This window comes from Apium graveolens, chromosome 8 (genome assembly GCF_009905375.1).
Source record: "Apium graveolens cultivar Ventura chromosome 8, ASM990537v1, whole genome shotgun sequence".
Taxonomy (NCBI): Eukaryota; Viridiplantae; Streptophyta; class Magnoliopsida; order Apiales; family Apiaceae; genus Apium; species Apium graveolens.
In genome coordinates this window covers 83,451,628-83,474,426 of record NC_133654.1, presented here as the reverse complement: position 1 = coordinate 83,474,426, position 22,799 = coordinate 83,451,628, and positions in this window count along the sequence as shown.

The following is a 22,799-nucleotide window of genomic DNA, read 5'->3' as shown; positions in this document are numbered from 1 at the left end:
CTTAACATCCGTCCGATTGGATCGTCGAAAAAATTATTTTAAAAATAATCTTGTAAATCGGGAACGAGTCTCGTTTTTGGAGTGGTACTTTACTAGATTTTTATAATCCTGAAATGCAAGATGAATTTTAAATTTTTTAATAATTTTTTCATATGACTAAAATTGATATATCTTAACATCCGTGCGGTTGGATCGTCGAAAAAATCATTTTAAAAAATAATCTTGTAAATCGGGAACGAGTCTCGTTGTCGAGAGTGGTACTTTTACTTGATTTTTCTAATCCTGACATGAAAGATGAATTTCAAATTTTTTAATAATTTGTTCATATGACTGAAATTGATATATCTTAACATCTATAAGGTTGGATCGTCAAAAAATTCATTTTAAAAATTAATCTTGTAAATTGGGAACGAGTCTCGTTTTCGGGAGCGGTACTTTTACTATTTTCCTAATCCTGAAATACAAGATGAATTTAAATTTTTAATAATTTTTTCATATCACTGAAATTGATATATCTTAACATCTGTAAGGTTGGATCGTCGAAAAAATCATTTTAAAAATATCCTTGTAAATCAGAGACGAGTCTCGTTGTTCGAGAGTGGTACTTTTACTAGATTTTTCTAATCCTGACATGCACGATGAATTTCAAATTTTTTAATAATTTGTTCATATGACTGAAATTGATATATCTTAACATCCGTGCGGTTGGATCATCAAAAAAATCATTTTAAAATTTAATCTTGTAAATTAGGTACGAGTCTCGTTTTCGGAGTGGTACGTTTACTAGATTTTTCTAATCCGACATGCAATATGAATTTCAAATTTTAATAATTTTTTCATATGACTAAAATTGATATATCTTAACATCCGTGTGGTTGGATCATCGAAAAAATCATTTTAAAAATTAATCTTGTAAATCGGGAACGAGTCTCGTTATTGGGAGTAGTACTTTTACTAGATTTTTATAATCCTGACATGCAAGATGAATTTCAAATTTTTTAATAATTTTTTCATATGATTAAAATTGATATATCTTAACATCCGTACAATTGGATCTTCGAAAAAATCATTTTAAATAATATTCTTGTAAATCGGGAACGAGACTCGTTGTCGGAAGTGGTACTCTTACTAGATTTTTCTAATCCTGACATGCAAGATGAATTTCAAATTTTTTAAATAATTTTTTCATATGAATAAAATTGATATATCTTATCATCTGTAATGTTGGATCGTCGAAAAAATTATTTTAAAAATTAATCTTGTAAATCGGGAATGAGTCTCGTTGTCGAAAGTGGTACTTTTAGTAGATTTTTCTAATCCTGACATGCAAGATGAATTTCAAATTTTTTAATAATTTTTTCATATGATTCAAATTGATATATCTTAACATCCGTGCGGTTGGATCATCGAAAAAATCATTTTAAAATTTAATCTTGTAAATTAGGTACGAGTCTCGTTTTCGGGAGTGGTACTTTTACTAGATTTTTCTAATCCACACATGCAAGATGAATTTCAAATTTTTAATAATTTTTTCATATGACTAAAATTGATATATCTTAACATCCGTCTGGTTGGATCGTCGAAAAAATCATTTTAAAAATTAATCTTATAAATCGGGAACGAGTCTCGTTGTTGGGAGTGGTACTTTTACTAGATTTTTATAATCCTGATATGCAAGATGAATTTCAAAATTTTTAATAATTTTTTCATATGACTAAAATTGATATATCTTAACATCCGTACGGTTGGATCGTTGAAAAAATCATTTTAAATAATATTCTTGTAAATTGGGAACGAGACTCGTTTTCGGGAGTGGTACTTTTACTAGATTTTTCTAATCCTGACATGCAAGATTAATTTTAAATTAATTAATAATTTTTTCATATGACTAAAATTGATATATTTTAACATCCGTACAATTGGATCTTCGAAAAAATCATTTTAAATAATATTCTTGTAAGTCGGGAACCAGTCTCGTTGTCGGGAGTGGTACTTTTACTAGAATTTTCTAATCTTGACATGCAAGATGAATTTCAATTTTTTTAATAATTTTTTTGTATGACTGAAATTGATATATCTTAATATATGTACGATTGGATCGTCGAAAAAATCATTATAATTATTATTCTTGTAAATCGGGAACGAGTATCGTTGTCGGGGGTAGTACTTTTCCTAGATTTTTTTAATCGAGTCATACAAGATGAATTTCAAATTTTTTAATATTTTTTTTCATATGACTAAAATACATATATATTAACATCCGTATGGTTGGATCGTCGAAAAATTCATTTTAAAAATTAATCTTGTAAATTGGGAACGAGTCTCGTTTTCGGGAGCGGTACTTTTACTATTTTCCTAATCCTGAAATACAAGATGAATTTTAAATTTTTTAATAATTTTTTCCTATGACTAAAATTGATATATCTTAACATCTATAAGGTTGGATCATCGAAAAAATCATTTTAAAAAATAATCTTGTAAATCAGGAACGAGTCTCGTTGTCGGGAGTGGTACTTTTACTAGATTTTTCTAATCCTCACATGCAAGATGAATTTCAAATTTTTTAAATAATTTTTTCATATGACTAAAATTGATATATCTTAACATCTGTAAGGTTGGATCGTCGAAAAAATTATTTTAAAAATTAATCTTGTAAATCGGGAATGAGTCTCGTTGTCGAGAGTGGTACTTTTAGTAGATTTTTCTAATCCTGACATGCAAGATGAATTTCAAATTTTTTAATAATTTTTTCATATGATTCAAATTGATATATCTTAACATCCGTGCGGTTGGATCATCGAAAAAATCATTTTAAAATTTAATCTTGTCAATTAGGTACGAGTCTCGTTTTCGGGAGTGGTACTTTTACTAGATTTTTCTAATCCAGACATGCAAGATGAATTTCAAATTTTTAATAATTTTTTCATATGACTAAAATTGATATATCTTAACATCCGTCCGGTTGGATCGTCGAAAAAATCATTTTAAAAATTAATCTTGTAAATCGGGAATGAGTCTCGTTGTTGGGAGTGGTACTTTTACTAGATTTTTATAATCCTGATATGCAAGATGAATTTTAAAATTTTCAATAATTTTTTCATATGACTAAAATTGATATATCTTAACATCCGTACGGTTGGATCTTTGAAAAAATCATTTTAAATAATATTCTTGTAAATTGGGAACGAGACTCGTTTTCGGGAGTGGTACTTTTACTAGATTTTTCTAATCCTGACATGCAAGATGAATTTTAAATTAATTAATAATTTTTTCATATGACTAAAATTGATATATTTTAACATCCGTACAATTGGATCTTCGAAAAAATCATTTTAAATAATATTCTTGTAAGTCGGGAACCAGTCTCGTTGTCGGGAGTGGTACTTTTACTAGAATTTTCTAATCTTGACATGCAAGATGAATTTCAATTTTTTTAATAATTTTTTCGTATTACTGAAATTGATATATCTTAATATATGTACGATTGGATCGTCGAAAAAATCATTATAATTATTATTCTTGTAAATCGGGAACGAGTATCGTTGTCGGGGGTAGTACTTTTCCTAGATTTTTTTAATCGAGTCATACAAGATGAATTTCAAATTTTTTAATAATTTTTCATATGACTAAAATACATATATATTAACATCCGTATGGTTGTATCGTCGAAAAATTCATTTTAAAAATTAATCTTGTAAATTGGGAACGAGTCTCGTTTTCGGGAGCGGTACTTTTACTATTTTCCTAATCCTGAAATACAAGATGAATTTTAAATTTTTTAATAATTTTTTCATATGACTAAAATTGATATATCTTAACATCTGTAAGGTTGGATCGTCGAAAAAATCATTTTAAAAAATAATCTTGTAAATCAGGAACGAGTCTCGTTGTCGAGAGTGGTACTTTTACTAGATTTTTCTAATCCTGACATGCAAGATGAATTTCAAATTTTTTAAATAATTTTTTCATATGACTAAAATTGATTTATCTTAACATCTGTAAGGTTGGATCGTCGAAAAAATTATTTTAAAAATTAATCTTGTAAATCGGGAATGAGTCTCGTTGTCGAGAGTGGTACTTTTAGTAGATTTTTCTAATCCTGACATGCAAGATGAATTTCAAATTTTTTAATAATTTTTTCATGTGATTCAAATTGATATTTCTTAACATCCGTGTGGTTGGATCATCGAAAAAATCATTTTAAAATTTAATCTTGTAAATTAGGTACGAGTCTCATTTTCGGGAGTGGTACTTTTACTAGATTTTTCTAATCCAGACATGCAAGATGAATTTCAAATTTTCAATAATTTTTTCATATGACTAAAATTGATATATCTTAACATCCGTCCGGTTGGATCGTCGAAAAAATCATTTTAAAAATTAATCTTGTAAATCGGGAACGAGTCTCGTTGTTGGGAGTGGTACTTTTACTAGATTTTTATAATCCTGATATGCAAGATGAATTTTAAAATTTTTAATAATTTTTTCATATGACTAAAATTGATATATCTTAACATCCGTACGGTTGGATCTTTGAAAAAATTATTTTAAATAATATTCTTGTAAATTGGGAACGAGACTCGTTTTCGGGAGTGGTACTTTTACTAGATTTTTCTAATCCTGACATGCAAGATGAATTTCAAATTTTTAATAATTTTTTCATATGACTAAAATTGATATATCTTAACATCCGTCCGGTTGGATCGTCGAAAAAATCATTTTAAAAATTAATCTTGTAAATCGGGAACGAGTCTCGTTGTTGGGAGTGGTACTTTTACTAGATTTTTATAATCCTGATATGCAAGATGAATTTTAAAATTTTTAATAATTTTTTCATATGACTAAAATTGATATATCTTAACATCCATACGGTTGGATCTTTGAAAAAATTATTTTAAATAATATTCTTGTAAATTGGGAACGAGACTCGTTTTCGGGAGTGGTACTTTTACTAGATTTTTCTAATCATGACATGCAAGATGAATTTTAAATTAAATAATAATTTTTTCATATGACTAAAATTGATATATTTTAACATCCGTACAATTGGATCTTCGAAAAAATCATTTTAAAATAATATTCTTGTAAGTCGGGAACCAGTCTCGTTGTCGGGAGTGGTACTTTTACTAGAATTTTCTAATCTTGACATGCAAGATGAATTTCAATTTTTTTAATAATTTTTTCGTATGACTGAAATTGATATATCTTAATATATGTACGATTGGATCGTCGAAAAAATCATTATAATTATTATTCTTGTAAATCGGGAACGAGTATCGTTGTTGGGGGTAGTACTTTTCTTAGATTTTTTTAATCGAGTCATACAAGATGAATTTCAAATTTTTTAATAATTTTTTCATATGACTAAAATACATATATATTAAAATCCGTATGGTTGGATCCTCGAAAAATTAATTTTAAAAATTAATCTTGTAAATTGGGAACGAGTCTCGTTTTCGGGAGCGGTACTTTTACTATTTTCCTAATCCTGAAATACAAGATGAATTTTAAATTTTTTAATAATTTTTTGATATGACTAAAATTGATATATCTTAACATCTGTAAGGTTGGATCGTCGAAAAAATCATTTTAAAAAATAATCTTGTAAATCAGGAACGAGTCTCGTTGTCGAGAGTGGTACTTTTACTAGATTTTTCTAATCCAGACATGCAAGATGAATTTCAAATTTTTTAAATAATTTTTTCATATGACTAAAATTGATATATCTTAACATCTGTAAGGTTGGATCGTCGAAAAAATTATTTTAAAAATTAATCTTGTAAATCGGGAATGAGTCTCGTTGTCGAGAGTGGTACTTTTAGTAGATTTTTCTAATCCTGACATGCAAGATGAATTTCAAATTTTTTAATAATTTTTTCATATGATTCAAATTGATATATCTTAACATCCGTGCGGTTGGATCATTGAAAAAATCATTTTAAAATTTAATCTTGTAAATTAGGTACGAGTCTCGTTTTCGGGAGTGGTACTTTTACTAGATTTTTCTAATCCAGACATGCAAGATGAATTTCAAATTTTTAATAATTTTTTCATATGACTAAAATTGATATATCTTAACATCCGTCCGGTTGGATCGTCGAAAAAATCATTTTAAAAATTAATCTTGTAAATCGGGAACGAGTCTCGTTGTTGGGAGTGGTACTTTTACTAGATTTTTATAATCCTGATATGCAAGATGAATTTTAAAATTTTTAATAATTTTTTCATATGACTAAAATTGATATATCTTAACATCCGTACGGTTGGATCTTTGAAAAAATTATTTTAAATAATATTCTTGTAAATTGGGAACGAGACTCGTTTTCGGGAGTGGTACTTTTACTAGATTTTTCTAATCCTGACATGCAAGATGAATTTCAAATTTTTAATAATTTTTTCATATGACTAAAATTGATATATCTTAACATCCGTCCGGTTGGATCGTCGAAAAAATCATTTTAAAAATTAATCTTGTAAATCGGGAACGAGTCTCGTTGTTGGGAGTGGTACTTTTACTAGATTTTTATAATCCTGATATGCAAGATGAATTTTAAAATTTTTAATAATTTTTTCATATGACTAAAATTGATATATCTTAACATCCGTACGGTTGGATCTTTGAAAAAATTATTTTAAATAATATTCTTGTAAATTGGGAACGAGACTCGTTTTCGGGAGTGGTAATTTTACTAGATTTTTCTAATCCTGACATGCAAGATGAATTTTAAATTAAATAATAATTTTTTCATATGACTAAAATTGATATATTTTAACATCCGTACAATTGGATCTTCGAAAAAATCATTTTAAATAATATTCTTGTAAGTCGGGAACCAGTCTCGTTGTCGGGAGTGGTACTTTTACTAGAATTTTCTAATCTTGACATGCAAGATGAATTTCAATTTTTTTAATAATTTTTTCGTATGACTGAAATTGATATATCTTAATATATGTACGATTGGATCGTCGAAAAAATCATTATAATTATTATTCTTGTAAATCGGGAACGAGTATCGTTGTTGGGGGTAGTACTTTTCCTAGATTTTTTTAATCGAGTCATACAAGATGAATTTCAAATTTTTTAATAATTTTTTCATATGACTAAAATACATATATATTAAAATCCGTATGGTTGGATCCTCGAAAAATTAATTTTAAAAATTAATCTTGTAAATTGGGAACGAGTCTCGTTTTCGGGAGCGGTACTTTTACTATTTTCCTAATCCTGAAATACAAGATGAATTTTAAATTTTTTAATAATTTTTTCATATGACTAAAATTGATATATCTTAACATCTGTAAGGTTGGATCGTCGAAAAAATCATTTTAAAAAATAATCTTGTAAATCAGGAACGAGTCTCGTTGTCGAGAGTGGTACTTTTACTAGATTTTTCTAATCCAGACATGCAAGATGAATTTCAAATTTTTTAAATAATTTTTTCATATGACTAAAATTGATATATCTTAACATCTGTAAGGTTGGATCGTCGAAAAAATTATTTTAAAAATTAATCTTGTAAATCGGGAATGAGTCTCGTTGTCGAGAGTGGTACTTTTAGTAGATTTTTCTAATCCTGACATGCAAGATGAATTTCAAATTTTTTAATAATTTTTTCATATGATTCAAATTGATATATCTTAACATCCGTGCGGTTGGATCTTTGAAAAAATCATTTTAAAATTTAATCTTGTAAATTAGGTACGAGTCTCGTTTTCGGGAGTGGTACTTTTACTAGATTTTTCTAATCCAGACATGCAAGATGAATTTCAAATTTTTAATAATTTTTTCATATGACTAAAATTGATATATCTTAACATCCGTCCGGTTGGATCGTCGAAAAAATCATTTTAAAAATTAATCTTGTAAATCGGGAACGAGTCTCGTTGTTGGGAGTGGTACTTTTACTAGATATTTATAATCCTGATATGCAAGATGAATTTTAAAATTTTTAATAATTTTTTCATATGACTAAAATTGATATATCTTAACATCTGTACGGTTGGATCTTTGAAAAAATCATTTTAAATAATATTCTTGTAAATTGGGAACGAGACTCGTTTTCGGGAGTGGTACTTTTACTAGATTTTTCTAATCCTGACATGCAAGATGAATTTTAAATTAAATAATAATTTTTTCATATGACTAAAATTGATATATTTTAACATCCGTACAATTGGATCTTCGAAAAAATCATTTTAAATAATATTCTTGTAAGTCGGGAACCAGTCTCGTTGTCGGGAGTGGTACTTTTACTAGAATTTTCTAATCTTGACATGCAAGATGAATTTCAATTTTTTTAATAATTTTTTCGTATGACTGAAATTGATATATCTTAATATATGTACGATTGGATCGTCGAAAAAATCATTATAATTATTATTCTTGTAAATCGGGAACGAGTATCGTTGTTGGGGGTAGTACTTTTCCTAGATTTTTTTAATCGAGTCATACAAGATGAATTTCAAATTTTTTAATAATTTTTTCATATGACTAAAATACATATATATTAAAATCCGTATGGTTGGATCCTCGAAAAATTAATTTTAAAAATTAATCTTGTAAATTGGGAACGAGTCTCGTTTTCGGGAGCGGTACTTTTACTATTTTCCTAATCCTGAAATACAAGATGAATTTTAAATTTTTTAATAATTTTTTCATATGACTAAAATTGATATATCTTAACATCTGTAAGGTTGGATCGTCGAAAAAATCATTTTAAAAAATAATCTTGTAAATCAGGAACGAGTCTCGTTGTCGAGAGTGGTACTTTTACTAGATTTTTCTAATCCAGACATGCAAGATGAATTTCAAATTTTTTAAATAATTTTTTCATATGACTAAAATTGATATATCTTAACATCTGTAAGGTTGGATCGTCGAAAAAATTATTTTAAAAATTAATCTTGTAAATCGGGAATGAGTCTCGTTGTCGAGAGTGGTACTTTTAGTAGATTTTTCTAATCCAGACATGCAAGATGAATTTCAAATTTTTTAATAATTTTTTCATATGATTCAAATTGATATATCTTAACATCCGTGCGGTTGGATCATTGAAAAAATCATTTTAAAATTTAATCTTGTAAATTAGGTACGAGTCTCGTTTTCGGGAGTGGTACTTTTACTAGATTTTTCTAATCCAGACATGCAAGATGAATTTCAAATTTTTAATAATTTTTTCATATGACTAAAATTGATATATCTTAACATCCGTCCGGTTGGATCGTCGAAAAAATCATTTTAAAAATTAATCTTGTAAATCGGGAACGAGTCTCGTTGTTGGGAGTGGTACTTTTACTAGATTTTTATAATCCTGATATGCAAGATGAATTTTAAAATTTTTAATAATTTTTTCATATGACTAAAATTTATATATCTTAACATCCGTACAGTTGGATCTTTGAAAAAATTATTTTAAATAATATTCTTGTAAATTGGGAACGAGACTCGTTTTCGGGAGTGGTACTTTTACTAGATTTTTCTAATCCTGACATGCAAGATGAATTTCAAATTTTTAATAATTTTTTCATATGACTAAAATTGATATATCTTAACATCCGTCCGGTTGGATCGTCGAAAAAATCATTTTAAAAATTAATCTTGTAAATCGGGAACGAGTCTCGTTGTTGGGAGTGGTACTTTTACTAGATTTTTATAATCCTGATATGCAAGATGAATTTTAAAATTTTTAATAATTTTTTCATATGACTAAAATTGATATATCTTAACATCCGTACGGTTGGATCTTTGAAAAAATTATTTTAAATAATATTCTTGTAAATTGGGAACGAGACTCGTTTTCGGGAGTGGTAATTTTACTAGATTTTTCTAATCCTGACATGCAAGATGAATTTTAAATTAAATAATAATTTTTTCATATGACTAAAATTGATATATTTTAACATCCGTACAATTGGATCTTCGAAAAAATCATTTTAAATAATATTCTTGTAAGTCGGGAACCAGTCTCGTTGTCGGGAGTGGTACTTTTACTAGAATTTTCTAATCTTGACATGCAAGATGAATTTCAATTTTTTTAATAATTTTTTCGTATGACTGAAATTGATATATCTTAATATATGTACGATTGGATCGTCGAAAAAATCATTATAATTATTATTCTTGTAAATCGGGAACGAGTATCGTTGTTGGGGGTAGTACTTTTCCTAGATTTTTTTAATCGAGTCATACAAGATGAATTTCAAATTTTTTAATAATTTTTTCATATGACTAAAATACATATATATTAAAATCCGTATGGTTGGATCCTCGAAAAATTAATTTTAAAAATTAATCTTGTAAATTGGGAACGAGTCTCGTTTTCGGGAGCGGTACTTTTACTATTTTCCTAATCCTGAAATACAAGATGAATTTTAAATTTTTTAATAATTTTTTCATATGACTAAAATTGATATATCTTAACATCTGTAAGGTTGGATCGTCGAAAAAATCATTTTAAAAAATAATCTTGTAAATCAGGAACGAGTCTCGTTGTCGAGAGTGGTACTTTTACTAGATTTTTCTAATCCAGACATGCAAGATGAATTTCAAATTTTTTAAATAATTTTTTCATATGACTAAAATTGATATATCTTAACATCTGTAAGGTTGGATCGTCGAAAAAATTATTTTAAAAATTAATCTTGTAAATCGGGAATGAGTCTCGTTGTCGAGAGTGGTACTTTTAGTAGATTTTTCTAATCCTGACATGCAAGATGAATTTCAAATTTTTTAATAATTTTTTCATATGATTCAAATTGATATATCTTAACATCCGTGCGGTTGGATCTTTGAAAAAATCATTTTAAAATTTAATCTTGTAAATTAGGTACGAGTCTCGTTTTCGGGAGTGGTACTTTTACTAGATTTTTCTAATCCAGACATGCAAGATGAATTTCAAATTTTTAATAATTTTTTCATATGACTAAAATTGATATATCTTAACATCCGTCCGGTTGGATCGTCGAAAAAATCATTTTAAAAATTAATCTTGTAAATCGGGAACGAGTCTCGTTGTTGGGAGTGGTACTTTTACTAGATATTTATAATCCTGATATGCAAGATGAATTTTAAAATTTTTAATAATTTTTTCATATGACTAAAATTGATATATCTTAACATCTGTACGGTTGGATCTTTGAAAAAATCATTTTAAATAATATTCTTGTAAATTGGGAACGAGACTCGTTTTCGGGAGTGGTACTTTTACTAGATTTTTCTAATCCTGACATGCAAGATGAATTTTAAATTAAGTAATAATTTTTTCATATGACTAAAATTGATATATTTTAACATCCGTACAATTGGATCTTCGAAAAAATCATTTTAAATAATATTCTTGTAAGTCGGGAACCAATCTCGTTGTCGGGAGTGGTACTTTTACTAGAATTTTCTAATCTTGACATGCAAGATGAATTTCAATTTTTTTAATAATTTTTTCGTATGACTGAAATTGATATATCTTAATATATGTACGATTGGATCGTCGAAAAAATCATTATAATTATTATTCTTGTAAATCGGGAACGAGTATCGTTGTTGGGGGTAGTACTTTTCCTAGATTTTTTTAATCGAGTCATACAAGATGAATTTCAAATTTTTTAATAATTTTTTCATATGACTAAAATACATATATATTAAAATCCGTATGGTTGGATCCTCGAAAAATTAATTTTAAAAATTAATCTTGTAAATTGGGAACGAGTCTCGTTTTCGGGAGCGGTACTTTTACTATTTTCCTAATCCTGAAATACAAGATGAATTTTAAATTTTTTAATAATTTTTTCATATGACTAAAATTGATATATCTTAACATCTGTAAGGTTGGATCGTCGAAAAAATCATTTTAAAAAATAATCTTGTAAATCAGGAACGAGTCTCGTTGTCGAGAGTGGTACTTTTACTAGATTTTTCTAATCCAGACATGCAAGATGAATTTCAAATTTTTTAAATAATTTTTTCATATGACTAAAATTGATATATCTTAACATCTGTAAGGTTGGATCGTCGAAAAAATTATTTTAAAAATTAATCTTGTAAATCGGGAATGAGTCTCGTTGTCGAGAGTGGTACTTTTAGTAGATTTTTCTAATCCAGACATGCAAGATGAATTTCAAATTTTTTAATAATTTTTTCATATGATTCAAATTGATATATCTTAACATCCGTGCGGTTGGATCATTGAAAAAATCATTTTAAAATTTAATCTTGTAAATTAGGTACGAGTCTCGTTTTCGGGAGTGGTACTTTTACTAGATTTTTCTAATCCAGACATGCAAGATGAATTTCAAATTTTTAATAATTTTTTCATATGACTAAAATTGATATATCTTAACATCCGTCCGGTTGGATCGTCGAAAAAATCATTTTAAAAATTAATCTTGTAAATCGGGAACGAGTCTCGTTGTTGGGAGTGGTACTTTTACTAGATTTTTATAATCCTGATATGCAAGATGAATTTTAAAATTTTTAATAATTTTTTCATATGACTAAAATTGATATATCTTAACATCCATACAGTTGGATCTTTGAAAAAATTATTTTAAATAATATTCTTGTAAATTGGGAACGAGACTCGTTTTCGGGAGTGGTACTTTTACTAGATTTTTCTAATCCTGACATGCAAGATGAATTTCAAATTTTTAATAATTTTTTCATATGACTAAAATTGATATATCTTAACATCCGTCCGGTTGGATCGTCGAAAAAAATCATTTTAAAAATTAATCTTGTAAATCGGGAACGAGTCTCGTTGTTGGGAGTGGTACTTTTACTAGATTTTTATAATCCTGATATGCAAGATGAATTTTAAAATTTTTAATAATTTTTTCATATGACTAAAATTGATATATCTTAACATCCGTACGGTTGGATCTTTGAAAAAATTATTTTAAATAATATTCTTGTAAATTGGGAACGAGACTCGTTTTCGGGAGTGGTACTTTTACTAGATTTTTCTAATCCTGACATGCAAGATGAATTTTAAATTAAATAATAATTTTTTCATATGACTAAAATTGATATATTTTAACATCCGTACAATTGGATCTTCGAAAAAATCATTTTAAATAATATTCTTGTAAGTCGGGAACCAGTCTCGTTGTCGGGAGTGGTACTTTTACTAGAATTTTCTAATCTTGACATGCAAGATGAATTTCAATTTTTTTAATAATTTTTTCGTATGACTGAAATTGATATATCTTAATATATGTACGATTGGATCGTCGAAAAAATCATTATAATTATTATTCTTGTTAATCGGGAACGAGTATCGTTGTTGGGGGTAGTACTTTTCCTAGATTTTTTAATCGAGTCATACAAGATGAATTTCAAATTTTTTAATAATTTTTTCATATGACTAAAATACATATATATTAAAATCCGTATGGTTGGATCCTCGAAAAATTAATTTTAAAAATTAATCTTGTAAATTGGGAACGAGTCTCGTTTTCGGGAGCGGTACTTTTACTATTTTCCTAATCCTGAAATACAAGATGAATTTTAAATTTTTTAATAATTTTTTCATATGACTAAAATTGATATATCTTAACATCTGTAAGGTTGGATCGTCGAAAAAATCATTTTAAAAAATAATCTTGTAAATCAGGAACGAGTCTCGTTGTCGAGAGTGGTACTTTTACTAGATTTTTCTAATCCAGACATGCAAGATGAATTTCAAATTTTTTAAATAATTTTTTTATATGACTAAAATTGATATATCTTAACATCTGTAAGGTTGGATCGTCGAAAAAATTATTTTAAAAATTAATCTTGTAAATCGGGAATGAGTCTCGTTGTCGAGAGTGGTACTTTTAGTAGATTTTTCTAATCCTGACATGCAAGATGAATTTCAAATTTTTTAATAATTTTTTCATATGATTCAAATTGATATATCTTAACATCCGTGTGTTTGGATCATTGAAAAAATCATTTTAAAATTTAATCTTGTAAATTAGGTACGAGTCTCGTTTTCGGGAGTGGTACTTTTACTAGATTTTTCTAATCCAGACATGCAAGATGAATTTCAAATTTTTAATAATTTTTTCATATGACTAAAATTGATATATCTTAACATCCGTCCGGTTGGATCATCGAAAAAATCATTTTAAAAATTAATCTTGTAAATCGGGAACGAGTCTCGTTGTTGGGAGTGATACTTTTACTAGATTTTTATAATCCTGATATGCAAGATGAATTTTAAAATTTTTAATAATTTTTTCATATGACTAAAATTGATATATCTTAACATCCGTACGGTTGGATCTTTGAAAAAATCATTTTAAATAATATTCTTGTAAATTGGGAACGAGACTCGTTTTCGGGAGTGGTACTTTTACTAGATTTTTCTAATCCTGACATGCAAGATGAATTTTAAATTAATTAATAATTTTTCATATGACTAAAATTGATATATTTTAACATCCGTACAATTGGATCTTCGAAAAAATCATTTTAAATAATATTCTTGTAAGTCGGGAACCAGTCTCGTTGTCGGGAGTGGTACTTTTACTAGAATTTTCTAATCTTGACATGCAAGATGAATTTCAATTTTTTTAATAATTTTTTCGTATGACTGAAATTGATATATCTTAATATATGTACGATTGGATCGTCGAAAAAATCATTATAATTATTATTCTTGTAAATCGGGAACGAGTATCGTTGTCGGGGGTAGTACTTTTCCTAGATTTTTTTAATCGAGTCATACAAGATGAATTTCAAATTTTTTAATAATTTTTTCATATGACTAAAATACATATATATTAACATCCGTACGGTTGGATCGTTAAAAAATTCATTTTAAAAATTAATCTTGTAAATTGGGAACGAGTCTCGTTTTCGGGAGCGGTACTTTTACTATTTTCCTAATCCTGAAATACAAGATGAATTTTAAATTTTTTAATAACTTTTTCATATGACTAAAATTGATATATCTTAACATCTGTAAGGTTGGATCGTCGAAAAAATCATTTTAAAAAATAATCTTGTAAATCAGGAACGAGTCTCGTTGTCGAGAGTGGTACTTTTACTAGATTTTTCTAATCTTGACATGCAAGATGAATTTCAAATTTTTTAATAATTTGTTCATATGACTGAAATTGATATATCTTAACATCTATAAGGTTAGATAGTCCAAAAAATCATTTTAAAAATTAATCTTGTAAATCGGGAACGTGTCTCATTGTTGGGAGTGGTACTTTTACTAGATTTTTCTAATCCAGACATGCAAGATGAATTTCAAATTTTTAATAATTTTTTCATATGACTAAAATTGATATATCTTAACATCCGTCCTGTTGGATCGTCGAAAAAATCATTTTAAAAATTAATCTTGTAAATCGGGAACGAGTCTCGTTGTTGGGAGTGGTACTTTTACTAGATTTTTATAATCCTGATATGCAAGATGAATTTCAAAATTTTTAATAATTTTTTCATATGACTAAAATTGATATATCTTAACATCCGTACGGTTGGATCGTTGAAAAAATCATTTTAAATAATATTCTTGTAAATTGGGAACGAGACTCGTTTTCGGGAGTGGTACTTTTACTAGATTTTTTTAATCCTGACATGCAAGATGAATTTTAAATTAATTAATAATTTTTTCATATGACTAAAATTGATATATTTTAACATCCGTACAATTGGATCTTCGAAAAAATCATTTTAAATAATATTCTTGTAAGTCGGGAACCAGTCTCGTTGTCGGGAGTGGTACTTTTACTAGAATTTTCTAATCTTGACATGCAAGATGAATTTCAATTTTTTTAATAATTTTTTCGTATGACTGAAATTGATATATCTTAATATATGTACGATTGGATCGTCGAAAAAATCATTATAATTATTATTCTTGTAAATCGGGAACGAGTATCGTTGTCGGGGGTAGTACTTTTCCTTGATTTTTTTAATCGAGTCATACAAGATGAATGTCAAATGTTTTAATAATTTTTTCATATGACTAAAATACATATATATTAATATCCGTACGGTTGGATCATCGAAAAAATCATTTTAAATAATATTCTTGTAAGTCGGGAACGAGCCTCGTTGTCGGGAGTGGTACTCTTACTAGATTTTTCTAATCCTGACATGCAAGATGAATTTCAAATTTTTTAATAATTTTTTCATATGACTAAAATTGATATATCTTAACATCTGTGAGGTTGGATCGTCAAAAAAATTATTTTAAAAAATAATCTTGTAAATCAGGAACGAGTCTCGTTGTCGAGAGTGGTACTTTTACTAGATTTTTCTAATCTTGACATGCAAGATGAATTTCAAATTTTTTAATAATTTGTTCATATGACTGAAATTGATATATCTTAACATCTATAAGGTTAGATCGTCCAAAAAATCATTTTAAAAATTAATCTTGTAAATCGGGAACGAGTCTCATTGTTGGGAGTGGTACTTTTAATAGATTTTTCTAATCCTGACATGCAAGATGAATTTCAAATTTTTTAATAATTTTTTCATATGACTAAAATTGATATATCTTAACATTCGTACGGTTGGATCGTCCAAAAAATCATTTTAAAAATTAATCTTGTAAATCGGGAACGAGTCTCGTTATTGGGAGTAGTACTTTTACTAGATTTTTATAATCCTAACATGCAAGATGAATTTCAAATTTTTTAATAATTTTTTCATATGATTAAAATTGATATATCTTAACATCCTTACAATTGGATCTTCGAAAAAATCATTTTAAATAATATTCTTGTAAATCGGGAACGAGACTCGTTGTCGGAAGTGGTACTCTTACTAGATTTTTCTAATCCTGACATGCAAGATGAATTTCAAATTTTTTTAATAATTTTTTCATATGACTAAAATTGATATATCTTAACATCTGTAAGGTTGGATCGTCGAAAAAATTATTTTAAAAATTAATCTTGTAAATCGGGAATGAGTCTCGTTGTCGAGAGTCGTACTTTTAGTAGATTTTTCTAATCCTGACATGCAAGATGAATTTCAAATTTTTTAATAATTTTTTCATATGATTCAAATTGATATATCTTAACATCCGTGCGGTTGGATCATCGAAAAAATCATTTTAAAATTTAATCTTGTAAATTAGGTACGAGTCTCGTTTTCGGGAGTGGTACTTTTACTAGATTTTTCTAATCCAGACATGCAAGATGAATTTCAAATTTTTAATAAGTTTTTTCATATGACTAAAATTGATATATCTTAACATCCGTCCGGTTGGATCGTCGAAAAAATCATTTTAAAAATTAATCTTGTAAATCAGGAACGAGTCTCGTTGTTGGGAGTGGTACTTTTACAAGATTTTTATAATCCTGATATGCACGATGAATTTTAAAATTTTTAATAATTTTTTCATATGACTAAAATTGATATATCTTAACATCCGTACGGTAGGATCGTTGAAAAAATTATTTTAAAAATTAATCTTGTACATTGGGAACGAGTCTCGTTTTCGGGAGTGGTAATTTTACTAGATTTTTCTAATCCTGACATGCAAGATGAATTTTAAATTTTTTAATAATTTTTTCATATGACTAAAATTGATATTTCTTAACATCCCTACAATTGGATCTTCGAAAAAATCATTTTAAATAATATTCTTGTAAATCGGGAACCAGTCTCGTTGTCGGGAGTGGTACTTTTACTAGATTTTTCTAATCCTAACATGCAAGATAAATTTCAATTTTTTTAACAATTTTTTCATATGACTAAAATTGATATATCTTAATATATGTACGGTTGGATCGTCGAAAAAATAATTTTAATTATTATTCTTGTAAATCGGGAACGAGTCTCGTTGTCAGGGGTAGTACTGTTCCTAGATTTTTTTAATCGAGTCATACAAGATGAATTTCAAATTTTTTAATAATTTTTTCATATGACTAAAATACATATTTATTAACATCCGTATGGTTGGATCGTTGAAAAAATCATTTTAAAAATTAATCTTGTAAATTGGGAACGAGTCTCGTTTTCGGGAGCGGTACTTTTACAATTTTCCTAATCCTGAAATACAAGATGAATTTCAAACTTTTTAATAATGTGTTCAAATGACTGAAATTGATATATCTTAACATCTATAAGGTTGGATCGTTGAAAAAATCATTTTAAAAATTAATCTTGTAAATCGGGAACGAGTCTCATTGTTAGGAGTGGTACTTTTACTAGATTTTTCTAATCGTGACATGCAGGATGAATTTCAAATTTTTTAATAATTTTTTCTTATGACTAAAATTGATATATCTTAACATCCGTACGGTTGGATCGTCGAAAAAATCATTTTAAAAATTAATCTTGTAAATCGGGAACGAGTCTCGTTATTGGGAGTAGTATTTTTACTAGATTTTTATAATCCTGACATGCAAGATGAATTTCAAATTTTTTAATAATTTTTTCATATGATTAAAATTAATATATCTTAACATCCGTACAATTGGATCTTCGCAAAAATCATTTTAAATAATATTCTTGTAAATCGGGAATGAGTCTCCTTGTCGAGAGTGGTACTTTTAGTAGATTTTTCTAATCCTGACAAGCAAGATGAATTTCAAATTTTTTAATAATTTTTTCATATGATTCAAATTGATATATCTTAACATCTGTGCGATTGGATCATCGAAAAAATCATTTTAAAATTTAATCTTGTAAATTAGGTATGAGTCTCGTTTTCGGGAGTGGTACTTTTACTAGATTTTTCTAATCCAGACATGCAAGATGAATTTCAAATTTTTTAATAATTTTTTCATATGAATAAAATTTATATATATTAACATCCGTACGGTTGGATAGTCAAAAAAATCATTTTAAAAATTAATCTAGTAAATTGGGAACGAGTCTCGTTTTCGGGATTGGTAATTTTACTAGATTTTTCTAATCCTGACATGCAAGATTAATTTTAAATTTTTTAACAATTTTTTCATATGACTAAAATTGATTTTTCTTAACATCCGTACAATTGGATCTTCGAAAAAATTATTTTAAATAATATTCTTGTAAATTGGGAACAAGTCTCGTTGTCGGGAGTGGCACTTTTACTAGATTTTTCTAATCCAAACATGCAAGATGAATTTCAATTTTTTTAACAACTTTTTCATATGACTAAAATTGATATATATTAATATATGTACGGTTGGATCGTCGAAAAAATAATTTTAATTATTATTCTTGTAAATCGGGAACGAGTCTCGTTGCAGGGGTAGTACTTTTCCTAGATTTTTTTAATCGTGTCATACTAGATGAATTTCAAATTTATTAATAATTTTTTCATATGAGTAAAATTTATATATATTAACATCCGTACGGTTGGATCGTCGAAAAAATCATTTTAAAAATTAATCTTGTAAATTGGGAACGAGTCCCGTTTTCGGAAGTGGTATTTTTACTAGATTTTTCTAATCCTGAAATGCAAGATGAATTTCAAATTTTTAATAATTTTTTCATATGACTAAAATTGATATATCTTAACATCCGTACGGTTGGATCGTCGAAAAAATCATTTTAAAAATTAATCTTGTAAATCGGGAACGAGTCTCGTTGTTGGGAGTGGTACTTTTACTAGATTTTTCTAATCCTGACATGCAAGATGAATTTCAAATTTTTTAATAATATTTTCATATGACTAAAATTGATATATCTTAACATCCGTACGGTTGGATCATCGAAAAAATCATTTTAAAAATTAATCTTGTAAATCGGGAACGAGTCTCGATTTGGGAGTGGTACTTTTACTAGATTTTTATAATCCTGACATGCAACATGAATTTCAAATTTTTTAATAATTTTTTCATATGACTTAAATTGATATATCTTAACATTAGTACGGTTGGATCGCCAAAAAAATCATTTTAAATATTATTCTTGTAAATCGGGAACGAGTCTCGTTATCGGGGGTGGTACTTTTCCTAGATTTTTTTAATCCAGTCATGCAAGATGTATTTCAAATTTTTTAATAATTTTTTCATAGAACTAAAATTGATATATTTTAACATCAGTGCGATTGGATCGTTGAAAAAATCATTTTAAAATTTAATCTTGTAAATTAGGTACGAGTCTCGTTTTCAAGAGTGGTACTTTTACTAGATTTTTCTAATCCAGACATGCAAGATGAATTTCAAATTACTTAATAATTTTTTCATATGACTAAAATTTATATATATTAACATCCGTACGGTTGGATCGTCGATAAAATTATTTTAAAAATTAATCTTGTACATTGGGAACGAGTCTCGTTTTAGGGAGTGGTAATTTTACTAGATTTTTCTAATCCTAACATGCAAGATGAATTTTAAATTTTTTAATAATTTTTTCATATGACTAAAATTGATATTTCTTAACATCCATACAATTGGATCTTCAAACAAATCATTTTAAATAATATTCTTGTAAATCGGGAACCAGTCTCGTTGTTGGGAGTGGTACTTTTACTAGATTTTTCTAATCCTAACAGGCAAGATGAATTTCAATTTTTTTAACAATTTTTTCATATGACTAAAATTGATATATCTTAATATATGTACGGTTGGATCGTCAAAAAAATAATTTTAATTATTATTCTTGTAAATCGGGAACGAGTCTCGTTGTCAGGGGTAGTACTTTTCCTAGATTTTTTTAATAGTGTCATACAAGATGAATTTCAAAATTTTTAATAATTTTTCATATGACTAAAATTTATATATATTAACATCCGTATGGTTGGATCGTTGAAAAAATCATTTTAAAATTAATCTTGTTAATTGGGAACGAGTCTCGTTTTCGGAAGTGGTACTTTTACTAGATTTTTCTAATCGTGAAATGCAAGATGAATTTTAAATTTTTTAATAATTTTTTCATATGATTAAAATTGATATATCTTAACATCCGTACAATTGGATCTTCGAAAAAATCATTTTAAATAATATTCTTGTAAATCGGGAACGAGACTCGTTGTCGGAAGTGGTACTCTTACTAGTTTTTTCTAATCCTGACATGCAAGATGAATTTCAAATTTTTTTAATAATTTTTTCATATGACTAAAATTGATATATCTTAACATCTGTAAGGTTGGATCGTCGAAAGAATTATTTTAAAAATTAATCTTCTAAATCGGGAATGAGTCTCATTGTCGAGAGTGGTACTTTTAGTAGATTTTTCTAATCCTGACATGCAAAATGAATTTCAAATTTTTTAATAATTTTTTCATGTGATTCAAATTGATATATCTTAACATCCGTGCGGTTGGATCATCGAAAAATCATTTTAAAATTTAATCTTGTAAATTAGGTACGAGTCTTGTTTTCGGGAGTGGTACTTTTACTAGATTTTTCTAATCCAGACATGCAAGATGAATTTCAAATTTTTTTAATAATTTTTTCATATGACTAAAATTTATATATATTAACATCCGTACGGTTGGATAGTCAAAAAAATCATTTTAAAAATTAATCTTGTAAATTGGGAACGAGTCTCGTTTTCGGGAGTGGTAATTTTACTAGATTTTTTTAATCCTGACATGCAAGATGAATTTTAAATTTTTTAACAATTTTTTCATATGACTAAAATTGATATTTCTCAACATCCGTACAATTGGATCTTCGAAAAAATTATTTTAAATAATATTCTTGTAAATCGGGAACAAGACTCGTTGTCGGGAGTGGTACTTTTACTAGATTTTTCTAATCCAAACATGCAAGATGAATTTCAATTTTTTTAACAACTTTTTCATATGACTAAAATTGATATATATTAATATATGTACGGTTGGATCGTCGAAAAAATAATTTTAATTATTATTCTTATAAATCGGGAACGAGTCTCGTTGTAGGGGTAGTACTTTTCCTAGATTTTTTTAATCGTGTCATACAAGATGAATTTCAAATTTTTTAATAATTTTTTCATATGAGTAAAATTTATATATATTAACATCGGTACGGTTGAATCGTCGAAAAAATCATTTTAAAAATTAATCTTGTAAATTAGGAACGAGTCCCCTTTCGGAAGTGGTACTTTTACTAGATTTTTCTAATCCTGAAATGCAAGATGAATTTCAAATTTTTTAATAATTTTTTCATATGACTAAAATTGATATATCTTAACATCCGTACTTTTGGATCGTCGAAAAAATCATTTTAAAAATTAATCTTGTAAATCGGGAACGAGTCTCGTTGTTGGGAGTGGTACTTTTACTAGATTTTTCTAATCCTGACATGTAAGATGAATTTCAAATTTTTTAATAATATTTTCATATGACTAAAATTGATATATCTTAACATCCGTACGGTTGGATCATCGAAAAAATCATTTTAAAAATTAATCTTGTAAATCGGGAACGAGTCTCATTGTCGGGGGTGGTACTTTTCCTTGATTTTTTTAATCCAGTCATGCAAGATGTATTTCAAATTTTTTAATAATTTTTTCATAGAACTAAAATTGATATATTTTAACATCTGTGCGGTTGGATCATCGAAAAAATCATTTTAAAATTTAATCTTATAAATTAGGTACGAGACTCAATTTCAAGAGTGGTACTTTTACTAGATTTTTCTAATCCAGACATGCAAGATGAATTTCAAATTTTTTAATAATTTTTTCATATGACTAAAATTTATATATATTAACATCCGTACGGTTGGATCATCGATAAAATTATTTAAAAAATTAATCTTGTACATTGGGAACGAGTCTCCTTTTCGGGAGTGGTAATTTTACTAGATTTTTCTAATCTTGACATGCAAGATGAATTTTAAATTTTTTAATAATTTTTTCATATGACTAAAATTGATATTTCTTAACATCCGTACAATTGGATCTTCGAAAAAATCATTTTAAATAA